General features: G+C 42.1%; 1 pseudogene; it reads left to right on the top strand.

Moving 5' to 3' along the window:
* The first annotated feature begins 5,947 nt into the window (after nucleotides 1-5,947).
* On the top strand, nucleotides 5,948-6,903 carry LOC123936068 (annotated as a pseudogene).
* Nucleotides 6,904-7,728: the final 825 nt, after the last annotated feature.

The following is a 7,728-nucleotide window of genomic DNA, read 5'->3' on the forward strand; positions in this document are numbered from 1 at the left end:
ATCCTGTCACAGGGGCAGTCTTGACTCATTTTGTCCCAGGGTAACATCCTACATAATTACAGAACACTATTAACACCAAAAAACTGACAGTAGTATGATAGACATGTCTGCTTCTCTCAGCTTGTCATGCACATTCATATATTTAAAAGTGCAATCCAGATATGGAAGTACCCCAACACAAAATCTCCCTCATGCTATTCACGCCTTCCCAGACCATCCCTGCTCATGGCAAACACCCCGTTGTTTTACATTTTGGGAGTTTTGGAATTTTGTTGCACGAGGTGATTCCTACCATTCTGAACCGTGATGTTGGATTTTAGTTTGTTTTCACTCAGGATAATACCCCAGGATCCATCAAAGTTCTGTGTGTCAGAATATTATGGCTTTTTTTCACTGAATTGGGCTCTCTAGTATGCAAATGCCACAATCTGTTCATTCAGTGACCCTTTGAGGGACATTTTGATTGTTTACAATATTTGGAGACTATTAAGTAATATCAAGTGAGTATTTGTGCATAGGGTTTTGTGGGCTCTTAAATTTTAATCTCTGAGAAAAAGGTCCATGAGAGTGAGTGATTACCGGGTTTTAGCATTTATGCTTCATGTTTGTAGAACCTATCAAACTCTTACCAGAGTAGCTGTTCCATTTGAATTACCACCAGCAATGTAGGGAAGCTTACTCTTTCCAACATTTGGTGTTTTTACTGTGTTTGATATTAACTAGGTGTCCTACTGGGTTTGTAGTAGAAATTACTCAGTCAGTTTTTCATTTACATTTCCCTCATGGCTCCTAATGTACAGTTTTTTTTTCTTCTGCTTATTTACCATCTGCATATTCTCTTTGGTGGAGGTGTTATGAGCTTCAGGATGTCTATTACCTTAATTAAATAGGTCTGTTTGAATGCAGAAGGAGAGTTTACAGATCTCTGTATAGCACAGCTCAGGATCATAGTCACAACAGCACCACACTAGTCACTGCATTCTCCACATGGTGGGCAGGGGTCTCCAAGGCTCTGAGAATGTGGTAGTGAACCAGAGGGAACTGACAGCATGACCTGCGCATCCTAGTCAACATTGTTCATACACACTGACTCCTCTAGGTTTCAAAACCAGCTGCTTGGTTCAATTTGATAGAAGGGAAAAGGGAAGCTGAGTGTCTACACACAGGTATTTTTGCCACAGACAATCTCTGACCAAAGAACTCACAGGCTTTGTGCCAAAACTTGGCTCCAAACTTTGGCATTTACAGTTTCTGCAATGAGCACATTCACATTCCATTGGTGAAAAGAAGTAATACAGCCATGTCCATTCAAAAAGAAAAGTAAATGTTGCAAATTGGGAGGGCTATGTACATAAAGGAAAGGTGAAAAAATGGGGACAAATAATCCAATTTACTTTACTTTCCTAGCCTATAATCTCCTAAACAGAAGAATATAGTTTATTCTGTGTTTCCAGTGCCCAGCACCTTGCCTGGCACTAATAAATGAAGCCAAGAAGCTTGAAGGAAAGAGTATGATCAGCTTTGTTCTAAATATATTTATGTCTCTAATTATTTTCATTTTGGATCTAGAAAGATTTAGATTGGAATTCAAGCACCCTCTTTTGTAGCTCAGGATTTTTGGAGTAACATCAATAATAGTAAAATTAAGAACAGACTGTATCTCTTAAGTGTTTCCTATGTGTCAGAAACCCTGTTAAGGTTTGTGATGTCATTTCAATCTTCAAACACATCTATGAGGTATGTATTGCTGTCTCCATGCTGTGGGTGAGTTGACTGAGAATCCAAAAGGTTCAGGAATGTACTCAATGTTGCACAGCTAGGAGGCGATAGAGCTATGATGTGAACCCTGGCCCTCTAAGCTCTACAGCCTCCTTTCATGCACTGTGCTATAGCACTCTACCTATAAAGTCCAACCAATGCCACTTTCCTCTTTTGTAATATAGGGATACACAAGAGCATGACCACTCTGTATAATTGTTACCAGGTTCACAGGATAGTCCTATATCAATTACCTGACCCAGTGAACCTTGCACTCTGGGAACTCAGCAATGATTATATCCCTCTATCCTTTCCATTTCATATCTGACTCCTGGTGCAAGATTAATGGAAACTTTCTTCAAGATATGATGCTCATAATCTACAGTTAGCTTTGTTAAACCTACACTACTAAACCAGTAAGACCCTCCTAGGCCCTTCACTGAAATTTTCTCCAAAATCAAACCATTAGTGGACTTATAAAATGCTTAGGAGGAGTGTCCCAGTGACTAGGTATTTCCATCGGCTACTAAAGGTTTTCATGACCCTTGAAGGATTCTGAAATTAGCATCCCTGCAAGGAAGGTTTGTAGAGGAAGCTTGAACCAGGAGAATTATGTCTCAGTTGAGTAGGTAGAGAGAAAGCAAGCAAGTGGCAAGCAAGATGCCAGAGTGACCTGTGAGGTTCAAAGTCCAAGAGCAGGTCAGGTCTTCCCAAACTCTATTTAGAAATTTCAAACATTCCTTCTCCTTGTGTCCTCAATGTTATTCCTTATGTCTCACAAACAAGTGAAACCATATAGTCATTGATTTTCTCTGCTTGACTTCTTCGACTCAGCACAATCTCCGCCAGTCTCATCCATGTTGATGCCAAAGTTGGGTATTCCTCCTTTTTAATGGCTGAGTAATATTCCAATGCATATATGGACCACATCTTCTTTATCCACTTTTCTGTTGAAGAGCATCTTGGCTCTTTCTACAGTTTGGTTATTGTGGACATTGTTTATATGAACATTGGGGTATACAAGACCCTTCTTTTCACTATATCTGTATCTTGGGGATAAATATCCAGTAGTGCAGTTGCAGGGTGATAGTGTAACTCTATTTTTTTTTCTTTAATTTTTCAGCGTAACAGTATTCATTGTTTTTGCACAACACCCAGTGCTCCATGCAAAACGTGCCCTCCCTATTACCCACCACCTGTTCCCCCAACCTCCCACCCCCGACCCTTCAAAACCCTCAGGTTGTTTTTCAGAGTCCATAGTCTCTCATGGTTCGCCTCCCATTCCAATGAAACAAGATGGGATTGGGAGGGAGACAAACCATAAATGACTCTTAATCTCACAAAACAAACTGGGGGTTGCTGGGGGGAGGTGGGGTTGGGAGAGAGGGAGGGGGTTATGGACATTGGGGAGGGTATGTGCTATCGTGAGTGCTGTGACGTGTGTAAACCTGGCGATTCACAGACCTATACCCCTGGGGATAAAAATACATTATATGCTTATTAAAAAAAAATTGTAACTCTATTTTTTTTTTGTCTCTACATTTTATTTATTTTTTCAGCGTAACAGTATTCATTCTTTTTGCACAACACCCAGTGCTCCATGCAAAACGTGCCTTCTCCATTACCCACCACCTGTTCCCCCAACCTCCCACCCCTGACCCTTCAAAACCCTCAGGTTGCCCCAACCTCCCACCCCTGACCCTTCAAAACCCTCAGGTTGTTTTTCAGAGTCCATAGTCTCTTATGGTTCTTACACAATCTCCACCCTGTTTTCCAAAGTGGTTGCACCAAATTGCATTTGTACCAAGAGTGTAAGAGGGTACCCCTTTCTCCCCATCCTCTCCAACACTTGTTTACTGCTCTGTTATTTTTTTTTTCCATTCTAACTGGTGTAATGTGCTATCTCAATGTGGTTTTGATTTGAATCTCCCTGATGGCTAACAATGATGAACATTTTTACATATGTCTATTAGCCATTTATATATCTTCTGTTCATGTCTTCAGCCCATTTTTCAACTTGATCATCCTTTTTTTTTTTTTTTTGAGGGAGTGGCAGTTATTGAGATTTTTATGTTATTTAGAGATCCTGGATATCAGCCCTTTGTCTCTATTGTCATTTTTGAATATCCTTTCCCATTCCCTGGGTTGCCTCTTTTTTGTAGACTGTTTCCTTGCTATGCAGAAACTTTTATCTTGATGAAGTCCCAAATGTTCATTTTCACTTTTGTTTCCCTTGCTTTTGGAGAAGGGGGAAATTGGAGGGGGAGATGGACCATGAGAAACTGTACACTCCAATAAACAAAGTGAGGATTTTAAAGAGGTGGGGGGTGAGGGGATGAGTGAACATGGTGGTGGGTATTAAGGAGGATACATATTTCATGGAGCACTGGGTATTATATGTAAACAATGAATCTTGGAACACTGCATCAAAAAGAAATGATGTATTGAATGGTGAATTATATAATAATAATTATTTTAAAAGGAATTTCAGACATTGAGGTGGGGAGGTGCAGTTTATCTGCAAACTCAAGGGACATTTGTTTTGGAGAGCATGGTGTTGGACTAGGGGAGGGAGAAGCATTTAATGTGCACCTACTGTGTTCCAAGCAAATTAGATAAGTGAGGCTATTTGATCCTGAGAGAAAAAAATTCTATTCTACAGATAGGAAATAAAGCTTCTGAGAAGTGAAATAAACTTGAGCAAGTTTATAAATATAAGAGTGCATGATGGTGACCTAACTCATCCCACCTAAGGTGAGAACTGAACCCACCTCCTCGAGAGACACACCAAATCTACACCTATTTATAGATCCTCGTGAAGAAGAACCGAGAACAGCCTGAACAGCTTCTGCACAGCAGAAAACAGAGACAGAGACATCATAACACAGGAATCACCCCTCAGCAGCCTGCCAACTGCAGTGGAAGGGATAGTTCTGTGGGCTGTAAGCTAATGTGTCTGCACTGGCACACAGAAAACAAGCTACAGTTCAGAGAGCAACTAGAATGTGAAGGATCTTCCCTGAGAGCTCCCCCCCCAACACAATGGGGAAGGAGGGGTGTTGGATCTCCTTCTGTGTCAAGTCACAGGCAAGCTCAAATTCTGCTCCACTTTGATAGTATGTACAGAAGCAAGGTCTGAGCATCCTCGCTGGTGTACCACCTCGTTGATCCCAGGGTCCCCAGCCCACTCAAACCCAGCTGTGCCAAGAAGCAGCTCCAGCATGGCACACACTGGGATGCTCCTTGTCAGCATTCACTAGAGCTCCAGACATCATACTGAGTTGGCACAGTTGCTAAGCATCCAAGAACACTCCAGGTCTGCTCCCATCTTGCATGGGTCACCCTTAGTTATATGGGTATGTGACATCCTGGGTCATGTTTGACCTCCAGATGCCTTGAAAAGGAGTACCCTATGTGGAAATCCCAGGATCCCATAGCTCACACTCTGTCAGGACACTCAGAGTGCTGAAGATATCCCAGTTTTCATCCACTTGAGTTTCAGCCATCTTGCTAGTGGGTACTGTGCACAGAGAACAACTGCCATCCTAAATCCACCCCAGCTATAGCTATCTCCCAAAGCGTCCTCTCTTCAGAGAGCCTTGGAACATTCCTGCCCATGCCCACTGCAGTTACAGATGTACTGTCAGGCTACCCCACCCCATGAAGACAATCCCAGAAAACCTCAGCACCTGATACATCTCCACTCCAGCCACCCTCTGCAAAAAGAGCCCTGTGACAGCAGTTAGCTCTTAGCTTCACCCAATCTGCCGGGATGTCTTCAGTGTGAAGACCCTATGTTTCTTGTAGTATGACTTACACTAGCCAAGCTATGTTAACAACCCAGGTATCTCCCAGAGATTTTTGCATAAGGGCTGCCTTTCAGCCAACCACTTCCCTGCTTGCCTAGCCAAAAGTCCCACCTTCACCTCCCAGAAAGTCACAGCCCATAACCTGGTGCCTATGCACTCCAAGGCCTCTCTGGCACCTCTATGCTCACACACTCCAGAGCACTCCCACAAACTTCCCACCACCCCGTGGCTCTGCACTCCACCCACACCCCCAGAAAGCCCCCACCCAGACCCTGATTCCCACACACCTCTGGGCAGAGAAGAGCCTAGAAGTACTGGCAGATCCTGGTCCTCCTCCTTCTTGGTAGCAGCAGACTGCAGCCCTGGATCACAAAGTCAGCATGTGGGAGAAATTTCAGTTGGAAGAAGAACAAGATTCAGAAAATTGGTTTTCATGAACTTCGCAAGGTCACACAAGGATCACTGCACCATTCCAACCCCTTGAAAACTTGCTGTCTCTGATACTACCAATTAGAGAGCCATCTTTGCCTTAGCATCCAATGTTGTTCCAGCAGCACCATTGCAGGAGAGTACAAAACAAAGTTTTGTAGAAATGCTGAGATTTCATCATTTATAAATACACCACAGAGATAGTATAAGTTGCCCCTTCTACAGATCTATGAATTAGAAGCACATAACATTGAAACATGGAGGGAGTCTTAGCCCCCCAAAATACATAAGCCTTTAGTTAACATAGCTCCAGATCCAAGCCTTTTCTATGCTGTACACTTGCTGATTAAAAAAAAAAAATCCATGCCTTGCCAGTTATTCTATCAGTGGGAATGCACTTTATATACTTACCCTCAAAAGAATCCTGAAGTTTCCCAGCATTTTATGTCTGATATACCAAAGTCTACCTTCATGAAGCAGAACCCAGATGCCCTTGATTTTGGGACCCACCTCTATATCCCTTCATCCACCAGAACACTTCCATCAGGAAAGCCTTGAACATCTTTTTAGAAAGAAGGTTGCCAACCTTCGCTGTGGTGCATGAGTCAGGAGAAGCTGTAGACATTTATTCCAAGTCTGATGTAAAGTAACCTTGTTGCTGAGAAAACATAGAGTAACCTAGATATCACAGTGACCCAGGCCCTTAGCACTACTTACAGTGTCTTGAGGGTGTCATGAAGTGTAGTAAGCTGTGGATCCTGGGCTGATTACTGTGGGCTGATATCTGTGGGCTGCTGGTCACAACTGAAACAGAGAGCTCATGGGTGTGATTTCCCTGCCAGATAATAGGCAAGTCCTGATACTCATGTCCACAGGGGCCAGACAGAAGGAGAGAGAAGCAGAATGACCACTGTGCCTGAAGAAGCCCTTGGAGAAAATGTAGAGAAATATTCTGGGTCTGGCTCTAGATCATGAACACTGACCAAGACAAAAGACAGACAAATGGTTAACAATGTGTATCAGGGATTAGTCATGGTTATTTTTTTTTCCCAGCAAGGTTGAAACTGAGCATAAAAAGATTCAGTTTTCCATTAAAAGACTGTTTTCAGAGCTTTGAACAATTTCAGATATTGTATGTTGTCAAAGTGCTCTGTATCCTGAATTTTTTGATTGTTTTTCATCTCAAAGAATTCACTGGTCTGTAACAGGTAATATTAGATAAAAGTAGAACATGGCTTATTTGGACATTGTGTCTTATAACAACACACAGGGTATGTCATCACTGTGGCCAGTGGCAGCTGGAGGACACAGGGCTTGGGTGTGAAAGTCTTTGAAACTTTCTCAACCCATTTTCTTTTCCTTAGATTTGGGGAACTGCTGTAATTTGAATATAAATAATTCATTTGTAAAACTTAACGACAGTGTTAAGTGTCTGTTATGATCTGTAATGTAAAGAAGACTGCTTTATGATAGCCTTGTTAATTTTTACTTTCATGCAATATTTTACACATCTTTGCAGGTAAACTTAACTATACGCATTGATAAGCCATTGTTTGTTATTATAATTTCTACTTCCTCATTTAAGTTTGGACATGGAAAGGACAGGACTTCTAATATAGCCACTGTTGTAGTTTAAATGATGAAGTATCCAAAGCACGTGTGAAGACCTGCTCTATTAGAGTGGGAAACAGGCAGAAGTTTTGAGGAAAGACAGTGCTGGGAGTATGTCTTT

This window comes from Meles meles, unplaced genomic scaffold, assembly GCF_922984935.1.
Source record: "Meles meles unplaced genomic scaffold, mMelMel3.1 paternal haplotype, whole genome shotgun sequence".
NCBI classification, from domain to species: domain Eukaryota; kingdom Metazoa; phylum Chordata; class Mammalia; order Carnivora; family Mustelidae; genus Meles; species Meles meles.